Raw genomic sequence first — 21,799 nt, 5'->3', positions numbered from 1 at the left:
CACGCAGCAAATAGACGCAGAGAACAGACACCTGGGGCAGGGGGGAAGAGGGGGAAGGGGGTGAAAGGGAAAGAAAGAAATAAAATAAATCTTTAAAAAAATAAAATAAAAGCAATTTTTAAAGCAAGCCCCTTTAAAGCAAGGTATGTGCATCCTTTTCCATACATCCCTCCACCACTGACATCCTGCACCAGTGACCCTCCCCTGCCATATATGCCAAAAGACATTCCCACCATTGTAGCTTCAACCACAGACATACAAATCCCCAGATTTCACCTGTTCCTTCCTCCAGCCCTTTCCCCAGTTCCATGGAAATGGATTGGCTTTTAACCATGGGAAATTATTAGTTTACAGTTTTGAGGCTGAGAAAAATGTCCAAATTATGGCATCATCTTTCTTCCCTAAGACCAGCTGCTGATAATCATGAACTCTCCTGTCACAGGGCAAGGTACGTGGTGGTGTCTGTTGGTCTCTCCCTTCTCTTCCAGGTTTTATTACTTTCAGCTTTTTGCTTCTGTGGCCCTCTTTTTCTCTCTTGCTGTATTAATTCCATTTATAAAGGTCTTCAGTAAGAGGATTAAGAACTATCCTGAATGAGGTGGGTCACACCTTAACTGAAGTAGCCATGTCAAAGGTCCTATTTATAATGTATCCACTCCTACAGGAATGGATTAAATTTAAGAAGATGCCTTGCTGGGGTACATATAGCTTCAAGTCACCACAGTTGCCTTCTCTAGAATTTGTTGAGAAATGAACAAATACAAAACAACTATGGAAAATGTAAGATAGTCAACATTCAGGCTGGCATCTAAAATGAAACCTTTATCTTCTCTGTATGATGACCTGTGTCCTTATAAGATCAGGCATAGACTTGAAGGCTCTTAGTTATCAGACTTGAGGAACTTTATTGTTTAGGCAAATTTATCAGTCTGTTTCAAAGCCTAGACCCTTATGTACCTCTGAGTGTCTTTGCTGTCTCTGCTTTGGAAAGGCTTTCTGTATTTCTTTACGTAAGACTTTGGTCCTACAAGATTCATTTTGATGGGAATGTTTTTCTTGTTCATCTCTGAATCACCTGCAACTAAAACAGTGTTTAACATAGAACTGGTGCTCAATGATATCTGTTGAACGAATGCCTAATCATCTAGACTGATACCTATCTTCCCAGGAAGGAAGAGCTAGAAGTAGGCTAATGATGAAATGGATTCCAAAGGGCACAGTCAGGCCAGTGTGGAAGGGGGTGGACCTTTTTTGGGGGGATATTCAAGAGATTATATATGAAACTGAACTGGAACATGTATTCTATTGAATTTCTTTGTACTTCATTTCTCTTCACGTTCTTTGCTGAGGCTGACCGCTTTACCTCTGTAAGATGGGCCTGAGAATCCCAAGCAGGAATAAGGTAGAGGCATACAGAGAAGGGAGGCATGAGGTATGCCACTTAAGCTGGAATCTCTAGTCTCTGAACCAAAGGGCCCTGGGCTTCAGCTTCTGGACATGCTGCTTACCAGTATTGTCCATTCTCAGACTGCCTCACAAAGGGCTCATGACTCTATCCCAGTACCAGCCCTGCCCAATTCTTCTTCCCTTACCACATCACCTTTCCCTTCTTCTTTCCTCCATCCATCATGGCAAATGGACTTGGAGAAAAAATAGGTAAGAGGGAATGGAAAGTCAGACTAAGAAGAGATGGATATATTTGACTGTGAGCCTGAGGAGGTAATATTACACAGTGGGCCAATATGACTTGTAAGTCAGGATTGGAATAATGTCATCAGATTTCTAAATGTGTTTGTTATTTTATTATCCTGGTTATTGGAAGTTATTTGCAGTCAAAACCCATGCCCTTGTGTACTGGATTGAATACTATCCCCTCTCCTCCAAATTCATGTTTGCCTAGAACCTCAGAATGTGACCTTATTTGGAAATTGAGTCTTTGCAGATATATTTAGTTAAATTAAGATGAAGTCATGTTGGATTAGAGTAAGACCTAATCCATTGACTTGTGTTCTCATAAGAAGAAAAAAGAGAGGCACAGAAACACACAGGGAGAATGCCGTGTGACAGCAGAGGCAGATACTGGAGTGATGCATCTACAAGCCAAAGTATGAGAATGATTGCTAGCAACTAGCAGAAGCTAGGAGAGAGGCAGAGAAAAGATTCTCCCTCAGAGACCCTGGAAAGAACTAATCCTTGTGCTGATTTCAGACTTCTAGCATCCAGAATTGTGAGGGAATAAGTTTCTGTTGTTTTAAACCACCCAGTTTGTGGTGTTTTGTTATGGGAACCCTAGAAACCAGTACCCCTGCATTGGGAGAACTATAGGCAGCACCCAATCTGCAGCTAGTTCCTGAGAAATAGTATAGTAATTAAGGCAGTGGGAGGCAGTGGGAAAGTACTGAAGGGCATGGACTTTGAAGTAAGACTGAGCTAGGTATCATTTACTAGGTCTCTGAACTTGGCAGTCTCCTTAATTTGCTCTGGATTGTAGGGCTTTTATCGTTAAGATGTGGATAATAATAGTATATATCTTATGGGATTATGATGGTTAAAAGAAATGTAGTCTGTAAAGATTTTTATAACATGTACTTAGGAAACTCAAATGGCGTATATTGTCATGATTAATAACACTATCATTATTAGTGTTTATTTGCCCAGAGTGAAGTATTTCATTTCCTTCTCAGCTCTGAAAAAAAAAAACAACCAGATAGACTGAGTTTCTGAGAATTTACAAAAGAAATAAAGGAACTTACAGGGACTTGTGAGTCTGTGTCCAAGAAGAAATCCCGGTCCTCAGGAAGCCTATTGGATTCCCCAGCAGAGACTACAGCAGGGGTTTCGGAGGCCCATAGCTCATAAGACCATAGGGTGGCTGAAAAAGACAAGTACAAAAGGCTTACTACTGCTGGGCCAGGCCTGGAGGATACGGAGTGGCCAACTCCAGCTTAACCAGGAAGTTAACCAATAAGCCAGGGAAATGGCTGGTAAGCCTGTTAACCTTGACACATTTGGCCTTAACTCCCCTTGGCTTTTGTGATAGTTTTTCACAATTATACTCAGTAGGATAGCTGCGCCCTATGCCCCTTCCCCAGTTATCCTGTATGATGCCCCAGTTTTGGCCTATTACCCACTGTATTAGGTTTATAATGTTGCTGCAACAAATCATCACAGACTTGGCGGCTTAAACAACACAAATTTTTCTCTTACAATTTTGGAGGTCACAAGTCTGACATGGTTCTCACTAGCCTAAAATCCAGGGGCTGGCAGGGCTCTGTTGCTTCTGGAGGTTTTAGGGCAGGATCTGTTTTCTTGCCTTTTCTAGCTCTTCAGGCTACCTGCATTCTTTGGCTCAAGGCCTCCTTCCATCCTCAAAGCCAGTAATGGTGGGTTGAGTCCTTTTCACATTGAATCACTCCAACCTCTAATTTGTTGTCATATCTCGTTTTCTAACTCTGACTTTCCTGCCTCCCTCATTTACACTTAAGAACACTTGTAATTACATCGGGCCACCTATATAATCCATGATAGTCTCCTTATGACATGGTCAGCTGGTTACCAACCCTAATTCCATCTGTAACTTCTTTTTTGCTATATAACATAATATGATATTCATCAGGGGATTGGGATGAAGATATTTTTGAGGGGTCATTATTCTGCCTACCACACCCATTAGCCATTAGGCCCTAACCTCTGATTCTAGAATTGGCACTGAAACTAGTAAACTTCCTCAGATCCTGGGCCTGAGCCATCCTCTTGTGATGGTGTCCATGAAACTCATGCCCTAGAGACCTGGTCTGTGTTTGGCCTGACTGCCTCCCTCTCTCTAACTTGACCTTTATATAAAGTGACCTAGAGTACCTTACAGTGAGTATTAGAACACTTTTGTTGCTCTGCCTAAACAGATTTTCAACAATACTCAGATTTTTTACTGTGATAACCAGGCTAACAGATTCAATTTTTCTTTAATGAATATTTTCAAATGTAAGAAGCCTGTCCATTCATATTATATCACAGCTTTATCTGATAGTACTTTCATTAACTCAGTTAATGCCTGGGTAGTTTGTACAAACTACATTAGTCATAAGCTGCCAATTCCTAAAATTACCCAGAGGTGACCTACCTGTACTTTTTTAGATACATGCATAAAGACATACTCATGAATACACAAAGTCGTCAGTGTGGTGGGAAAAAGATATTAAAGCATCTATTAAAAATGCGTTAGCTGTCATTTTGCTTTAAGGGGAAGGAAACAAGGAAAGGGCTAACATTTATTGAGAACCCACTTGGTGCCAGGAAATTTTATATTTGTATGCATAAATTCACTTTCATTCTCATGGTAATGCAGGGAAGGAGCTTTCATTATCTCCATTTTGCAAATGGGAAAATCGAAGCCCAAGGGTCACACAACTAGTATAAGTAGAGCTCAACCTTTGAAACTTGCCAGTCTGATTCCAAAGCCTTTTTCCTTCATTTTTCACCTGACTAGCTCCTAAAACAAGGGACTAGGACCCCAGAATAGGAATGTTCAAACTGAAATCAGTGGGATGAGCTCTACGGTTCCATAGATGTACCTCTAGGGACTCCTCATCTGGGAGTAAGGGTGCTTGGTAAGTGCTTTAGGTCTTCCCCCATCTTAAGCCAGACCAGCTCTGCTGTTAGCAGTTTTACATATTGGGATGCAATGTAAGATTTCAATAGAAAAAAATGTAGGGTAAGTTCTGCTAGAACAGTCATGTGAGGACCATCAAACTGGAATCTGACAAGCACAATCCTGTGATTTTGGAAAGTGTGTCCTAGGTGTCCCCAGTTAATTGATCAATTGTCTCAGTGCATTTGTTATTCACTGGATGTGCATCAGAGGCTTTAGTAAGGTTAGTGCGTCCTAGAATGAAAAGAGAACATATAATTCATCTCAGTTAATGAATGATGCAGGAAACACTAAGAGAAGCAGCACGATTCTCCAAGCTCCACAGTCAGATGTGAACTGATGGGAGATGAGAAGTCAGACACATGTTGGAGAAGGTGCTGACAAGGTCATAGACAGCAGAAGTTGCTACAGAGAAGGACACTCTCACAGCGATGGTGAATGGAGTATGAAGAGGCACACAGATCTTTTTCTTTTTTCTTTTTTTTATAAAAGAAGTTGTAAGCTTACAAAACAATCATGCATAATGTGCAGAATTCCCATACATCATGCCTCCACCAACATCTTACATTGTTGGGGAACATTTGTTACAGATTATGAAAGAATATCATCAGATTACTACCACTAGCTATGGTCCATAGCGTACATTTGGTATATTTTTTCCATACACCCCCTAATATTAACAGTATATATCAGTATTGTATATTTTTTATAGTTCATGAAAGAACACTCATAGTTGTGCTGTTAACCACAGTCCATCTTCCATCACAGGGTTTACTGTATTATACAGTCTCATGCCTTGTACATTCTGTCTTAAGGGCACACAGATATTTTGAGAATCATCTCTTCTGGAGACTATATCTGGTTAAAATATCAGTGTGTTCCCTTCTGAGAGTCTACCTGTCATGTTACTAGGGACCCTGACTGGCCCACACTGTGCCAGAGTAATTCTCAAAACAAGCAAAATCCCCTTAAAGTACAGCTTACTTAAATCCATGAAGGAGATAACAGCTTTGAAAATTTTAAGCCAGCGCCTTGTAGGCTACAATGTCTGGGTGAGTCATCGTTTTAACAAAGAACAGGGGTAAAATGAAAACCAATCTTCTTTTCATTCAGGGAACCCCTCTGTGGCAGATTGTTTTATATCCCAGAATAAAAACAACATGTTCTTAATATTAATTCCATTCCTGTGAGTGTGAACCCATTGTAAATAGGACCATTTGAAAATGTTATTTTAGTTAAGGTGTGGCCAACTGAATCAGGATGGATCTTAATCCTATTGCTGGAGGTTTTATAAAGAAAAAGCCACAGGGAGAGGCTGGAAGCCAGAAGTTAATGGAAACCAGAAAAAAAAGCAGAGGACATTGTCATGTGACGGAAAAGCCAAGGAACCCAAGGATTGCTGGCCAGTCAAAATGCTATTGACCCCAGGGAGGAAGCAAGACTTCTAGCCTCTGAAACCACGAGCCAATACATTCTTGTTGTTAAGACAACCCATTGTGTGGGTATTTGTTGTAGCAGTCAGGAAACTAAAACACCCTCTCACCTCTGCTTCTTCAAGTTACTCTTTAGTAATTCCTCAAGTAAGAGTATTTAAAATAACCAACATTTATTGATGGAGAACTTAAATCTTTACAATAAGTGACTTATGTAACAGATCCTCAAAATTTTCCTCACAAATCCACCTTACCGTTCTTCCATAGGATTCCCTGTTTTCAGCTAGGCCCAAGGCTGGTTGGAATTTCCCAGCCCCCCTTGCAGCTAGGTATGGTGATGTGACTAAGTTCTTGCCAATGAGATATAAACAGAAGTGTTGTATGGCAGCTTCATGCAACTCTCCTCAAAAAACAGACGGTGCATGCCCTGTATCTCTCCGCGCTGTGTGGGGCCTGCGCCTCTCCACACAGGTCTGGGACCCTTTTTTTCTTTTTTCACCAGGAGGTCCCAGGGATCAAACCTCCATATGGTAAATGGGAGCTCAATTGCTTGAGCCACAGCCATTTCCCTGTATAAACACTCTTAAACCTTCTAGGATAAATGGTAAAAAGTACCTTGAGAAACAATGACTGGGGCCCTAGAGACATGGCTGATACCCTTGAACAAAGAGGGCATGAGGAAGCAGGTTCATTTCCTAGGAGGAGGGCAGAGGTCTCGTGCTGGAAAGGCAGAGAACTTTCTTGAGGGGTGGTGGTGGACAGTAGAAGCGCATATCCATCTTCCTTTGGGGCAAAGTTAGGTTAAACTGCAGAGATTTTAATACAGTGGAAGAAGGAGGGGGCCTAGGATTCTGTATTTTAATAAGTTCACGAGTGATCTAAAACAGTTGATTGGGGAGTGGATGTAGCTCAGTGGTTGAGCACCTGTTTCCCATGCGTGAGGTCCTGGGTTCAATCCCTGGTACCCCTAAAAACAAAAAACAAAAAAGATGAATGTATAGGAACACTGATTGCACTGGCCATATTTCAAGGGCTCAATAGCCATATGTTGCTGATGGCCCCCATACTGGACAAAGCAGATAAAAAACATTTCTGCCGTTGCCAAAAATTCTAGTGGATAGTGCTAGTCTAGACCATTCACTGTCCAAAGCACTTACTGTGATGGTTGGTAAATGTAGCTTTACCCCCATCTTTTGTTCACTTTCCAGACTCTTACCTCACTACTGGGACTGCCACTCCCTAACTAGAAAACTTCCCTGTAGCCTCACATTCTCTGACTGTTCACTTTGCTTCCGCGCCTTAATTTATTTCCTTAGTTCATGGCCAGAATATGGTGTTGGGGTCCTCTTGGCTCCCAGGAGCTGCTTCTACTCTCGTGTAAAAGTCTCCACCACTGGGAGGCTAATGCTATTTGGCAATTTTTGACTTTCCCTCTTCTTACTGCTTTATTACCAGCCTTCTGGTCATATCACTCATTCACTGAAGAATTTTACACCTGGTTGACAGCCTTCCTGTTTATCTCAGACCTTGTGGTCATTTCAGATAACATCAATATCTGGCTAACAATTGGCCCTTCATTTCCTTGACCTGCTCATTTCCAATAAAAATAAGACCTATCTTGCTACATGACAGTCACTGGTTTAAGAAACAAGCAGGTCATGTATTAAATCATTTGATTCAATGACAACCCAGTAAGATGGGTCATTATTATTATCATTATTTTCATTTTACAGTCAAGGAAAGATGTTCTCACCATTGTGAGCAGTGAAAGCAGGATCTGAACTCAGGAACACTAGCTGCAGATATCACATGCATCACTCCAATTTTTCTCCTTCCAGTTATGCTCTTTCCTCCATTCCACCTTCACTACACACTCATACCATGAACACTACCATCATCTCTACCTGTGTCATCTTCAAATCCTGATGCAGGCATCCTACCCTCTGACCAATTTCCACTCTCTCCATCGGGGAAATAACAACAACAATTATATTTCTAGAAGCTATAGCAAACGATTTTAGTCTATGTGCTTGTCACGTATTAACTCATTTATTCCTCACATCGGTTTTATGAAGAATGGAGGTATTATTACCACTCTTTCACAGATGAGGAAATTGAGGCACAGAGAGATGAAGTAACATGCCCAAGGTCACAGAAAAGCCAAAAACTGAAAATGGATAGTCAGGCTCCAGAGTCCACATTCTTATCTACTATGTCAAGGATACTAAGCCTAGAATTGTGAGGAAAGTCCTTATCACCTGAGATTTTTTCAAAATACCCATGCTTCCTTCCAGTTCCAAATGTTTGTTTGTTTTGCAAGAGCCTTTAGATGACCCAGTTAATGGCCTCATACTGAGCACTGGGAATTAGATCGCTTCAGCCATCTCCCAGCCGGTGTTCTGGTAGAGTTTAATCTACGCTCTCCTCGGGCCTTAGTCAGGACTGCATCACACAAACAGGTCAGGTCTGGGCCTAAAGATAGAGGTGTCGTGACTAGCACAGCTGTGTGGAAAAGACATCAATTTCAGTAGCTTGGAGGGGTTGAGGTAAGGAGGGATGGCCAGATATCTTTATGCATACACCATACCTAATATACTTTTTCTCATGTCTATCTGATTCAAATCAGTGAGTAGGAAGAGAACCTGCTGCTTAGCTAAGGATACCTCAAAGCTCACATCTCTCTTAATGTGTTGTCTTCTGCTACAAGAAGAAAGCAGAATGATAGAGAACAAAGAAGGTATTCTTGGCAGGGGTCCAGGGGCAAGAGCAGTTTGGCTCAAACCCTTCATCTCCCTTGGCCAGGAAGCAGCAATCTATGTAAACAGGAAGTAGAGAAGGTTGGGGGAAGAGGGCAGTGGTTAGTTGGTGAGAAACAAGAGCTGACACCAGATGCATGTAAGTGGTTACATGTAAAAGAGATTTTTATACAGGCTCCAGATTTGCGTGTTAACTTCTGTCTCTCTTCTGGGACGCCTAGGTTTACCAAGGGTGTCTGTGGAGCTTGTGTTGTGTCCTATTCTCAAATAGATGAATCTTTGAGCTGGGTACTTTTATTTTATCTTATTTAATTCTTTCACTCTTTTAGGATAGGATTACTATTTCCATGCTTATTGGTGAGAAAACTGGCTCAGAGAGATTAATTACCTTTCTCAAATCCTTTTACATTACACTATCATATACCACTTTGGATAACTATAATCTTTTTGAAAAGTGTAGCCTATCAGAACGGGGATATATTATATATATAATATAAAAATGTATAATATATAAAAAAGATATAAAATATATAATATATAAAAATATATATGTATATAAAGAGATTTATTATAGGAATTGGTGCAAACAACTTTGGGGGCTTGCAAATCTGAGTTCTGTAGGGTAGGCCACATGCTGAAAACTCTGAAGAAAAGTGAAGTTGTATTCCCCAGGAGAAGCAGGTTGGCTGAAGATAAGGCAGAAATTCTTTCTGACTTCTCAAATCCTCAGTTCTTGCTATAGGACTTTCAACTGATCGGAAGAGGAGACACCCCTCATTGCTAAGGGCAGTCTCCTTGGTTGGTTGTAGATGCAATCAGCCATAGATGCAACCAACTGACTAATGATGTAAATCCATCTACAAAACGCCCTCACAGTAGCAATTAGGCCAGTTCTTGCTTGACCAAGCAACTGGACACCATAACCTAGCCAAGTTGATACATGAAATTAACCATCACAGGCCCATAGACTGCAACATCTAATGAGGTCTTGACATATGAGCTCTTCTTAAAATTGTGTTAGTAACCTCTGAACCAAATGGCTCAAGCAACATAGTGTAATGATTAGGAATCCAAAGTCTAGAGCCAGAGTGCCTGCCAATTGGACAAGTTACTTAACTTCTGTGTCACTCAATTTCCTCTTTAGGAAAATGAAGATGATAATATTAATACCTATTATATAAGGTTGCTTTTAAAATACAATAGGTCAATGTGAGTAAAGCACTTAATAAGAGTGATCAGTAACTGATCTATTATTATAACTATTAAGAGGCAAAGAGGGAAGCAGACTTGGCCCAGTGGTTAGGGCATCCGTCTACCACATGGGAGGTCCGTGGTTCAAACCCCGGGCCTCCTTGACCCGTGTGGAGCTGGCCCATGTGTGGTACTGATGCATGCAAGGAGTGCTGTGCCACGCAGGGGTGTCCGCTGCATAGGGGAGCCCCATGCGCAAGGAGTGCGTCCCATAAGGAGAGACGCCCAGCACGAAAGAAAGTGCAGCCTGCCTAAGAAGGCTGCTGCACACATGGAGAGTTGACACAATAAGATGATGCAACAAAAAGAAACACAGATTCCCATGCTGCTGACAACAACAGAAGCGGATAAAGAAGAAGATGCAGCAAATAGACACAGAACAGACAACCGGGGCAGGGGGTCGGGGGGAGAGAAATAAATCAATAAATCAGTAAATCAATCTTTTTTTAAAAAAAGAGGCAAAGATACTAAAATACTACCTCCTAATCTGAAATAATAATATTTATTGTTTTTATTGTTTTTTTAGCATGGTAGGTCTTGTATTAATCAAGACTTGCTTAATTGTAAGTAACAGAAACCCAACTCAAATTAGATTAAGCAAAAAGGGGGCTTTAGGGGAGCAGTTGTAGCTCAGTGGTTGAGTACCTGCTTCACATGTACAAGGTCCCAGTTTCAATCCCCAGTACCTCCTGAGAAAAGGAAGGCGGGGCTTTATTGACTTATCTATCTGAAAATCCCAGGATTATGAATATCATTTTCAGGTATAGCTGGATCCAAGGACTCAAGTAACTTTATTAGGACTTGGCTTGTTTTTATCTCTCAACTACGCTTTCATTTATGCTAACATTATTCTCAGGAAGGTTCCTCTTGTAGGGGCAAAATGCTGTTAACAACGCTAGACTTGTGTCCCCACAACTTAACAACCCTGGTAGAGAGATCTAGCAAAAATCATAGCAGTGATTCTCATTGGCCCAAATTGGGTCACATGTTTATTCCTGAACCAATCATGGCCTCTCTGATTGTCTAGGCCTGGATCACATGCAGATCACTGAGTGAGCAGGTGTTTCCACAAAGGTAAATCAAGGTGTGATTACCAGTAGAAAGACAACGGATGCATGTACAGACAGATCCCCATTTTGTGTGAAACTTTATAATTTTAGGACCCTTTTCAATAAATATAGGCATGAAAGTGATTTTGTGTTTGGAATGAGAAAACAAATCACATAATAAATTACTAGAAAGTTAGAGATCCAGATTCTTTTCTTCTAAGATTTATTTAGGCAATTTATTAGATTTGCCTATATGCAAATGCTTCTTGATTGCAAACTGGCTTCCTCTCCCCACCTAGAATATTCCATTAACTCCCATAACTTCCAACACCTACAGACACTTGTGCAGTGAAGGACTTTGAAGTTTAAGCTTCGTTAGCGTCACAATACATCTGCCTCTGGACACAAGGTAAGCAAAAAGCAACTGAAGTCCATTTCTTAATAGCAGATTCCTTGTTTTCAAGAATGGGGGTCTGGCTTTAAATCGAAGTTTAACTGCTTAGGCCACCACGTCTGGGGAACCTTGTGTCTTGGCAGTACAAGTGATCATCATTTCGTACTTTGTGGCACTGTCCAAACCCAGCTGGATTTTTGCTACACTGATTTTAACAGCTCTGCACTCACGTAATCCACTGCTTTAAAAGGCCATGTTTTATTTGGCACTGATATTTTCAACAAACTTACAGGGACCGTTGGTCCTGGGAGCCAAAAGCTGAACCTGTCCTGCCACAGTTCCTGGCTATGTCCTAATTCCCTCCCTTTTTTTCCTTTCCTACCTTTTTTCCTGCCTCTTACTTCTCTTCTTCCTCCTTTTCTCTACTTTTTCTTCTTCCTTCTCCTCTTCCTCTCTAATTGTTTTGACAGATCATTGAGTTCAGACAGTACATCATACATGAGGCCTGAATTATGAGCAGATTCCACTGACGTCATGCCATTTGTACATTCAGTGAACTTGGCTCAGTTCTTGGCATCTCTAAGCTGTGTCCATTGGACACGCAGACAAGTGCCTTCAGGGCAACAGAGACATTCCAGATGGTGGTGATCAGATAGGCTCTCCACTGGACTGCCTCCCTTCTGGGCTGGCACTCGAGTGACATAGGCCTCTCTCGGCACATCCCCGCAGCTGCTGTTGACTCTTGGAAGGAACGCAGCAAACATACTGTGACTTATCAGGGGAAACCTGCAGATGATTAACTCTGGCTCATTACATTCTGCATTTCCACCCAAGCAGACTGTAGGCTGGGGGTAAAAGCAGGGTAGGAGAGAGAACAGGCACAGTGGAACACCAGGAGTTTGGCAGCAATAGCAAATGCTTTCCCCCAGCAGTGCAGACATGTTAGTAGGAGAAAAACGTTTAAAGGCAGACAAAAATGGGTCTTTGGTCCCTGCTATTTCACTCACTACCTATGTGAACTTGGTAGGTTGTGGTAGAGGTCGGCCCAGCATTCTTTCCCGCATTCCTGCCTCTGGGAACAGTCCCCGTTTTCCTTTGGGGCACTCTTTCCTACTCCATTGACTGCAGGGCTCTGTCGCCATTCCCCAACCCGGTCTCTCTCCCAGTCCCCAGCGATAGCACCTAGGTAGGCCAATTACAGTGCAACAGCCCCTGGACAGAGCAAATCGGCATGTTTTATGCCAGCCCACTGTAGTCCTTCCTTGAAAATTTTCAAAATTTCTAAATTGGATCAAAACTCTCTAAAAATGCTCATATACGTCACAACTCTGAAATGAGAGAGAAAAGCAAACAGCTGCCACTCCAGCTGGGAAAATGGAGACATCCAGAGTCAGAAAGCCGTGACTCCATTTCTCTGAATCCCTGCCACCTAGATTTATGGAGACAATGTAGGACTCCACATATGTGATTTTTCCTGGCAGCTGAAGATGATCCCTTCAAGTGTGAAAGACCTTGTATTTTTAACCACATTATTTGCAGATTTTTCTAAAATGTGCCACACACTTCCATTACTTTTTAAAAAAAGGGATAACACAATTAACCTTTTCTGGATGTCTCAGGGTCATTGATAAAAGCACCAATTTATAGGTTGTATGAAAATACAGTTTGGTGCTTATTTTTTTTAGACTGTTGGAAATCTGCATTTCCCAACTCCTGCTCATTCATCCAAGCACCACAGGACAGGCTTCCAACAAGAATGAACTTCAGGTACACTGGCCCCATTCACGGCTAAAGTCCTGATTCTCTTCCTGCCTTGCATCCCCCCTCCTGATGTGTTCTTGCATTCCTCCGGCTCCTGAACTTCTGTTTGCTTCCTGCTTTTAGCCCAGCAGTTTCCCTTAGATCTCACCTGTGATACCGCAGCTCTGTGAGGACCTTTGGTCCTCTTCCTCCTATGCCATCCTGCCTTTCCCTTGGGCCCTGTTCTGCCTCCAGTTGGCGCTTGTATTGAGCCAGGCTTGGGTCCCGTGACACGGGGTCAGACATTAGGGTTCCTGTCTCCTTTCACGTGGTTAAATGGACTGGGATCCTTTACTGCAGTGACAGACAGCTGTACACACCACAATAACCCCTAGGGTAAAATTTAAAAGAGCCGGGGATAGGCGAAGGGTTACAGAAGACATTAGTGTGACTGCAGAGTGCCTATTGTAATTGTTCTCTAGAGAGAGTCAATTACCTTTTTTATTGATTAATTGGGTTACAACTGCTTCTTTGGAACTGTCAATGTCCAGGCCCAACAGGTAGGCTCACCTGCTGGCCTGTCCTACCCAAGGTCGTCTAGGTCGTATCATTTGCTCTCTGCCGTAACTGGTCCAACTTTTCATCTCTATAACAGTGGTTTAAAGATGAGTTGGTAAACATGAAAATGTATGCATATACACACAGAAAATGGATCTTTTGCTTCTCAAGGGCTAAAGGGAGAAACCATGCTAAAAGTATTCTGAAGGAAGGGATATTCTTGTTTCAAGCTATAGGAAACATTGCAAGGGAGGAATCACGTCAAATTGAAAGCTGGAATTAAGGACAAACTTTTCAGCCCCATTTTAAGAACTTCAGAGGACCCTGGCAGATTCCATGTTCCCAATAACCCACTCAGTATCTGCTCCGCTCTTGCCTCTTTTACATGGAGCTGGCCCATTGCTTATCCTGTCACATGACAAACATAAAAGCTCAACCGGGAGAAGAGTCCCATCTCTGATATGCGCACAGAAAGTGCCCCCCACTCTCACCCCTCCTGCTTACCTGTGCCCTGCTCTTTCCCCCGGCTCTTGTATCCTATGTCACATTTTGGTGCAGTGGTCCTCTACACTGGCTGCACATTAGAATCATCCAGAGAGCTTTTAAAAAGTCTGGCATCCAGGCCTAAACACAATCAATTAAATCAGAATCTCTGGGGCTGAGGCCCAAGCATGGGATTTCCTCCCCCAATATTTCACTGAGAAATTGTTGAAACATATGAGAAAGTTGAAAAAATTTACCAGGTGCCTGTATACTTACCATCTAAATTCCACTGTTAACCTTTTATTACACATGTCTATCCATCAATTAACATCCTCCTAACCATCCATTCATTGTTATTTTTTGATATATTTGAAAGTAGTTTGTAAGTAATGATATATTACTCCCTGAGTCTGAATAGTATGTGTATGGATGCTTATTTTTCATAATTCTTTGTACTGTACTCACATATTATAGATATTCCATTTTATCTGCTCAGTAAAAAGAATTTTTAAAAGAAAGAATAGTACTTGTTGCCTACAGGAAAATATTTGGGGTTCCCTCTTTTAGAAACTCCTATTCTTTTTTTCTCTACCTATAGAAATCCTACCTTTCTTTGGGAATTAGTATGACTTCCCTCTTCTAAGGAGTCTCTCCCTTGCAGCCACCTTTAGTCCCACCTTCTTCTGAATTTACTTAAGATCTTTGCCATTTATCCTAGTCCCAAATTAAGCACTATTTCATTTCATATTTCCTTTCATTTCAGCTAGAGAGGTAGCATATTTTTTGCTAGTCTCAGATCCATTCCCACCTTTTCCCTGCTCTGCTTTGCTATTTCTTTTCTCCCTTGTCCTTTGGCTCTTAGTCGGCTCAACCAATGGGAAGCACCTGCAGAAGGCAAGGGAGAAGTCAGGGTTTTTCTTATTCTCTCCTTTCTTCCCATGGAATCTGGCAATAGCTATGTCTTTTCTATGGCTCCAGTTCCTACTGTATAGCCGTCCCTTCCAGCTTTTGCTTGGACAGTCCCCACGGTTGTGTTCTAGCTCCATTTGCCTGACAGCCCAGGCTCTTGGTGTCTGGTAACACCATCTCCTTCCTCGTGCAATAGGGGAGTGACTTCTTGCTGTTGCTGACCTCTGGGTTCCTTCACAATCCCCTAATTGGCTTCTCCACTTTTCCATTCATTTGTCTAACTGATTCTCTGAAAGCAAATTCCTTTCCTCTGAAAGACCTGTTTATTTTCCTGGCTAGACCCCAACTAATACAATGTATAGTAAAAAGAACACAAGCCTGGAAGCTGGAGGGAACTAAATTTGAATCCTGTGGCTAACTCTGTGAACTTGGGCAAGTTACTTAACCTCATCTGTTAACTGGGGATTGTAACACCTACCTCACTGGGTTGCTATGAGTGTTCAATGACATATGATTTGGAAAGTGCCTGGACCATAGTCAGGACTTGATAAACAGTAGCTACTATTTATTGACTTATAAACTCCTTGCCAGCTTGGCCATATTCATTCCCTTCTTTGTTTCCCAGTGATCTACTTAAAGGTGTTTGTCACATTCCTGCTTTTTAAATTCAATTTATCAGCCACTTATTGAGCACTAATTATGTGCCAGCAATTGTGCTAGGTACTAGTTCTAGAAAACATGAAGCCTTTGCCTTCAAAGTGCTTACAATCTAATGAGAGTGACAACAACTAAGTCTACAGGAAGGCAATCTGACAAACACACCAAACTGAGGCACAAGTGACACTGATGGGTACATGGTTGAAGGAGTGACCAATTCTATCTAGGACAATCAGGCATGACTTCAGAAAGGAGTGGGCATTCCACTGGCTTTGTGACAAGAAGAATTCCAACAAGCAGAGAGTGCAGGGAAAGAGAAGTCAAACTGAGGAAATAGCATGGGTTAAATGATAGAGCTATGATCATCAATGGTATTCAGAGAACAGTTTGTACATTTTGTTTCCTGAACAGAAGTATGTGGAGGGAGCTCTAAAGGGAGACCTTGAAATCCTTGACAGGTACTGGATATGGACTTGATTCTACAAAACAAATAAACAAACGAACAAAAAATAGAAATTTTTTTATCTGAGGGGAGGAATTATTTGATCCTACTGTTACTTATGAAATAAAGAGTTTGGAGACCCATTAGCAATATTCTAATATAGCCCTGCTATGGTACAATTTACAACACTTGGGTATTGATTAATATGTAGGATGAGCAAGAAGGTTAGTTAAAAATGCTAAGGCAGCATTGCTTAAAATGCACCTCTTTCAAGTCTTTATTTATGTGTCACCTTTTCAGTGAGGCATTCCTGCAACCCTGTTTAAAATTTAAAGTTAAAATTAAATACTCTTTTCCTTTTTTCTGTTTTCTTTTTCCCTATAACACTTAGACCTTTTGACATTCTACATATTTTTCTTTCCATTTTGGTTTTCCTGACCTGGAAGATGAGCTCCACAAGGGCAGATATTCTTGTTTAATTTTGTTTGTTGCTCTATCCCTAGTGCCTAAAACAATTCTTGGCATGTAATAAGTGCTCAATAAACATTTATCAAATCAACAATTGAATGAATACATAAGTGACTCCAGTTACCTCCTATTGCTGGTTTCAGATTAAGTATTACTTCCTTAGAAATGCCTTGACTGCCTATCTAAAACAACAGTTCTCACCCTAGTTATCTTTCTTTTTTTAAAGATTTATTTCTCCCACTCCCCCCCGCAGACCCCCCCCTGCTACCTGCAATTGCCTGTTCTCTGTATCCATTCACTGTGTGTTCTTCTGTGCCTGCTTGTATTCTCATTAGGTGGCTCTGGGAACCGATCCTAGGACCTTCAAGAGTGGGAGAGAGGCGATTACTCTCTTGTGCCACCTCAACTCCCTGTTCTGCTGCGTCTTCTTATTATCTCTCCTCTATGTCTCTTGTTGTGTCATCTTGCTGTGCCAGCTCTCTGCTTCGGCCAGCTCTCCTGTGTGGGGAGGTATTCCCATGTGGACCGGCACTCCGTGTGGGCCAGCTAGCCATGTGGGCCAGCTTGCCTTCAACAGGAGGCCCTGGGCATCGAACCCTGTTTTCTTTTCTTCATAATATTTACCACTATCTGAATTTATTTTATTTATTTACTTGTTATTGTGTTTCCCTTCCATCTTCCTTTAGAATGTAGGTACCACAGGAGCTAGGACTTTGACACCTGGAAGGCATTCAATAAATATTTGTTAAATGAATAAACGTGCAAAACACTGTACTAAAAAGCTTTACATGGATTATCTCACCTACTCCTCATAGTAATTCCCAAGTAAGTAGTACCATTAGACTCCCTTTTCTCAACTGAGGAAACAGAGGTTTAGAGAGCTTTCACAGCTAGTAAATGATAGAACCCAGATTTGAACACAGTTTGTTTGATTCCAGAACTCACTCTGAGTTAGTTTATTTAACTGCAAGACTTCTCAGAGCCTTTGGAATCTACAAGAGAGGGAAAGCATATGCAACTTGCACAAAATTACTTAGCTACAGACTCCCTTTTTGTAGCAGACTATCCCTAGAGTTTTATGGATATACTTATAGAAATGCTGCCACAAAGTTTCTAGCCCATTTGACTGGGAAGTTGGTGGAGGTCATAGGGTCTAACATGCCTACAAAATTTGGAATGAGAATAAAAAAGGTTCTACCAAGTCGGAAAGAAAAGATATCCCAGGAAGAACAGAAGTAACCTTGTACTATCAGAAGAGCAGTAGAGGAGGAAAAGTATCTAGAAGGGAGAGCAAGAAAGAGAAAGAGATTAAGAGTGAAAGAGGAAAAGAAAGAGAGTAGATTGTCCTACTAAGACAGTGCAAAGATCACCTTTCCTTCAGCAAAATCTGTGGCTGTTCTGTATGTGGTCCTGAGGAAGTCAAGTTTGGTCTGTCATACAGAGGAGCCTGCAGATCCCCAAAGGGTGAGAAGACAGTGATGGTTGTTTACTCAACATCCGTTCTCTTTCTTCCTCTTTTCTCACAGAACCCCAATGTTTCCCCTTGTAAACCACTCCTTCACTGAGCCGGTGCTTCCGTAAACCAACTGTGGCCATCCCACTCTCCTCACCAGTGAATGGTGTAGAAACAGATAGGTTACTTTGTGTAATTCTGGTCAGTGTGACATAATGGCATGTCTGTCTGGGGGCTTCTGGGAAAGGTTTGCTGCTCTTGAAAGAGAAACATACAGGAAGAGATGTTTTTGCATCTGCATGTAATGCTGGAACTGGTCAAAGCTTAATTAATAACAAGAATGGCAGAGCATAAAATTCGAAAGAACCTGGATTCATGGTATAGTCAACCTGCATCCTCAGCTGGAAATCTTATTATAAGAGATAGTAAATGTTTCCATTATTTAAACCATTGTGGGAGGTGGGATTCTGTTACTTGTAGCCAAAGCGTCTCAACTTATAATGGAACCCCTCATAACCCCTCCATGTGTTCATACAGGTCAGAGCATGAGTATTTGGAAGGTACACTATAGCAGTGAGGAAGTCCAAATAAAGAGATTCTACACCTCTTTGGGTGAAACATTAAGAAATTTGGAGAATTGGTGGCATGGGGTGGGATAGCAGTATTCAATTTTATATTCCAATCATGTCTAGGCTAAGGCATGTAGGTGCACATGCAAAAATAATGTAGCACTCCTTTAATCCAATATTCTCGACATAGTTGTTCAATGTTTATTTTAATGAGGATAAGGATAGCTGAGTTTTTCAATTAATTGAAATTTTAGACTTTTACCTTTTTGTTCAAAATAAGAGAATTATTACATGCATTGACTATAATATATCACTTTAACTTATTTGGAATTGTTTTTGCATAGCACAATGTTGGATTCTAGTTGTCATTCATATTATTTAAGGGTAAATGTCACTTGCATGAATACAGTTATCATGGGTTCAAAACTGTATAAAATTTTTCTTCTGGCTTTCATGGTGGCATCCCTTCCTACTTTTGTATAATTCTTATACTTTCTTTAATTTTATTTTTTTTAGAAACATATTTTGGGAGGTATATTAAAGGGATTAAATCTTAGATGAGGAAATAAATCATTCACATCTAGTGAATAGCATTATGTGCCATGCATTATTCAGTTTCAGAACTTTAGCTCTGACTTCCTATTTCAGGTGACAGTCAGTTGACTCTCTTAGGATTGGGGAGTGTAGCAGTTTGATATAGTTATGAATTCCAAAAATAGATATTGGATTATGTTTGTAATCTGGTCTATTACTGGGCATGACTGAGCTATGATTAGGGCTTTGATTGGGCCACATCATTAGGGTCTTGAGTCCCCGCCCTTTGGTGGTTGGGGACTCGCAGATAAAAGGCATGGCAAAGGACAGAGTTGGAGCTTTTTTTTTAAGATTTGTTTGTTTTATTTATTTCTCTCCCCTTCCCCCTGCACCTGCAGTTGTCTGTTCTCTGTGTCTATTTGCTGTGTGTTCGTCTTTGTCCACTTCCGTTGTTGTCAGCGGCATGGGAATCTGTGTTTCTTTTTGTTGCATCATCTTGTTGTGTCAGCTCTCCGTGTGTGTGGTACCATTCCTGGGCAGGCTGCACTTTCTTTCGTGCTGGGTGGCTCTCCTTAGGGGGTGCACTTCTTGTGCGTGGCGCTCCCCTATGCAGGGGCACCCCTGCGTGGCACAGCATTCCTTGTGTGCGTCAGTACTGCATGTTGGCCAACTCCACACGGGCCAAGGAGGCCCGGGGTTTGAATCCTTGGACCTCCCATGTGGTAGACGGATGCCCTAACCACTGGGCCAAGTGCACTTCCCCAGAGTTGGAGCTTTTGATGCAAGAGTTTTTGATGTTGGAATTTTGATGTTGGAGTTTGGTGCTGAAGCCTTAAGCTGGAGTGCCAGGAAGTAAGCACACAGAGAAAAAAAAGGAGCAAGGCCCAGGAAGACAGGAACAATGAACCCAGAGAGAAGCAAGACCCTGGAAGGGAGGAACCCAGGGAGGCTGAACCCTCGCAGATGTCGGCAGCCATTTTGCTCCAACATGTGAAAATAGACTTTGGTGAAGGAAGTAACTAATGCTTTATGGTCTGGTATCTGTAAGCTCCTACCCCAAATAAATACCCTGTATAAAAACCAACCAATTTCTGGCATTTTGCATCAGCACCCCTTTGGCTGACTAATACAGGCAGCAAGACCTTAGTTATGCATGCAACTTGCACAGGGTGTTGCAATGGAAATGGTCAGTGCCAACTCCAGGGTGCTGCCTGATTTGGCCGGAGTGGGACTTGTGTTGGAAACAAACATGAGAGGAGTAGCTGGGTCAGATCAATGGTAGAGTACTAGAGCAAAGATCTCAAACTAGTGCAGGCAAGGATTTTAGGGATTCTTCTTGTTCCAAAACTGGGTTCTAGTCTTCTTTATGCTCAGCTACATGGCTTCCCTTGGTCTTACATGATTCCCACTTGCATTCTTGCCTAGCAGCCTCTAGATATGGCCTAGAGAAGATATAGGCCTTGTCAGACTCTTGACTTTTTGGTAACTCTGGGGAACTGGAAGCCATGGGCTTCAGAATCTGATTTCAATAAGGTTTCTTTTTAAGGACCAAAAGTGGGGAGCTGGTGTAACTCAGTGGTTGAGTGCCTGCTTTGCATGTACCGGGTCCTGGGTTTCAATTCCTGGTACCTCCTTAAAAGAAAAAAAACGGAAGAAGAAAAAGGAGCAAAGAAGCAAAGTGAGCACTCTCTTCCCTTCAACCCCAATCCCATGAACTTGCTCAGGTAACTTGTCCAAGGCTACTTACTCACTTAGTAAGTTGCAAAGTGGAAATTAAAATCTGTGTTGTTTAACTCCCAATACCTGCACACTTTATCTTTATGCTGCTTGAGACTTCTTTGTACAGTTTGAGCCAAGTAACGTCATGCAGCAGAAAATCTTGTAAAAGGATTGCTGTCAGAAAAAGATAATGAGACCAATCCCTACTCCCATTCCATCCCTTCCCATCCCTTCACTTCTATCCAAAATTTAGTAAACCCTCTCCCTCTCAGGGTAGAGCACTGCTTCCTCATTATAGGTGCATGGCTTCATGCTTCATGCCCAGCATAGCACAAAAAGGTAAATGTGTCCTCAAGAGGACCACTTCTGTCAGCACATTTATCATTTAAATCCCTCCCACCAGAGAAAGAGGATCCAGCAAGATAGAGGAACTCATGAACCACTACACTTGGGTTGGAGAGAGAATCACAGTTACTATGATGGAGATGGTTCCCCAGAACTGGGCACTTGCTCAGAACTGTCTTGGTTAATGAAAAGACTGGGCTAACACCAATCTATTTGGAAGTAGCAAGCAAAGTTGTCCGACTCATTATCGCCCCTCTTAACATTTATTTGAGAGAAGAGTGGACCATGTTTCATGTTCTCTTCCTTGACCTTGGTAGAGAGATTGCAGGCCTTCTACCTTCCTCTAGACACTCAAAGGCACAAAAGAATGATAGTTACAGAAACTCATTTC

General features: G+C 41.7%; 1 long non-coding RNA gene across 1 annotated transcript in view; it reads left to right on the top strand.

Moving 5' to 3' along the window:
* The first annotated feature begins 11,471 nt into the window (after positions 1-11,471).
* LOC131280303 (uncharacterized) overlaps positions 11,472-21,799 on the top strand; it is a 33,556-nt gene continuing 23,228 nt past the window's right edge. Inside the window, exon 1 of the long non-coding RNA XR_009187808.2 lies at positions 11,472-11,546. This is a non-coding gene — a long non-coding RNA (uncharacterized lncRNA). The remainder of the gene's footprint in view (positions 11,547-21,799) is intronic.

The sequence above is a fragment of the Dasypus novemcinctus genome, chromosome 10 (genome assembly GCF_030445035.2).
Source record: "Dasypus novemcinctus isolate mDasNov1 chromosome 10, mDasNov1.1.hap2, whole genome shotgun sequence".
Lineage (NCBI taxonomy): Eukaryota > Metazoa > Chordata > Mammalia > Cingulata > Dasypodidae > Dasypus > Dasypus novemcinctus.
This window is presented reverse-complemented; position numbering and strand designations above follow the sequence as displayed.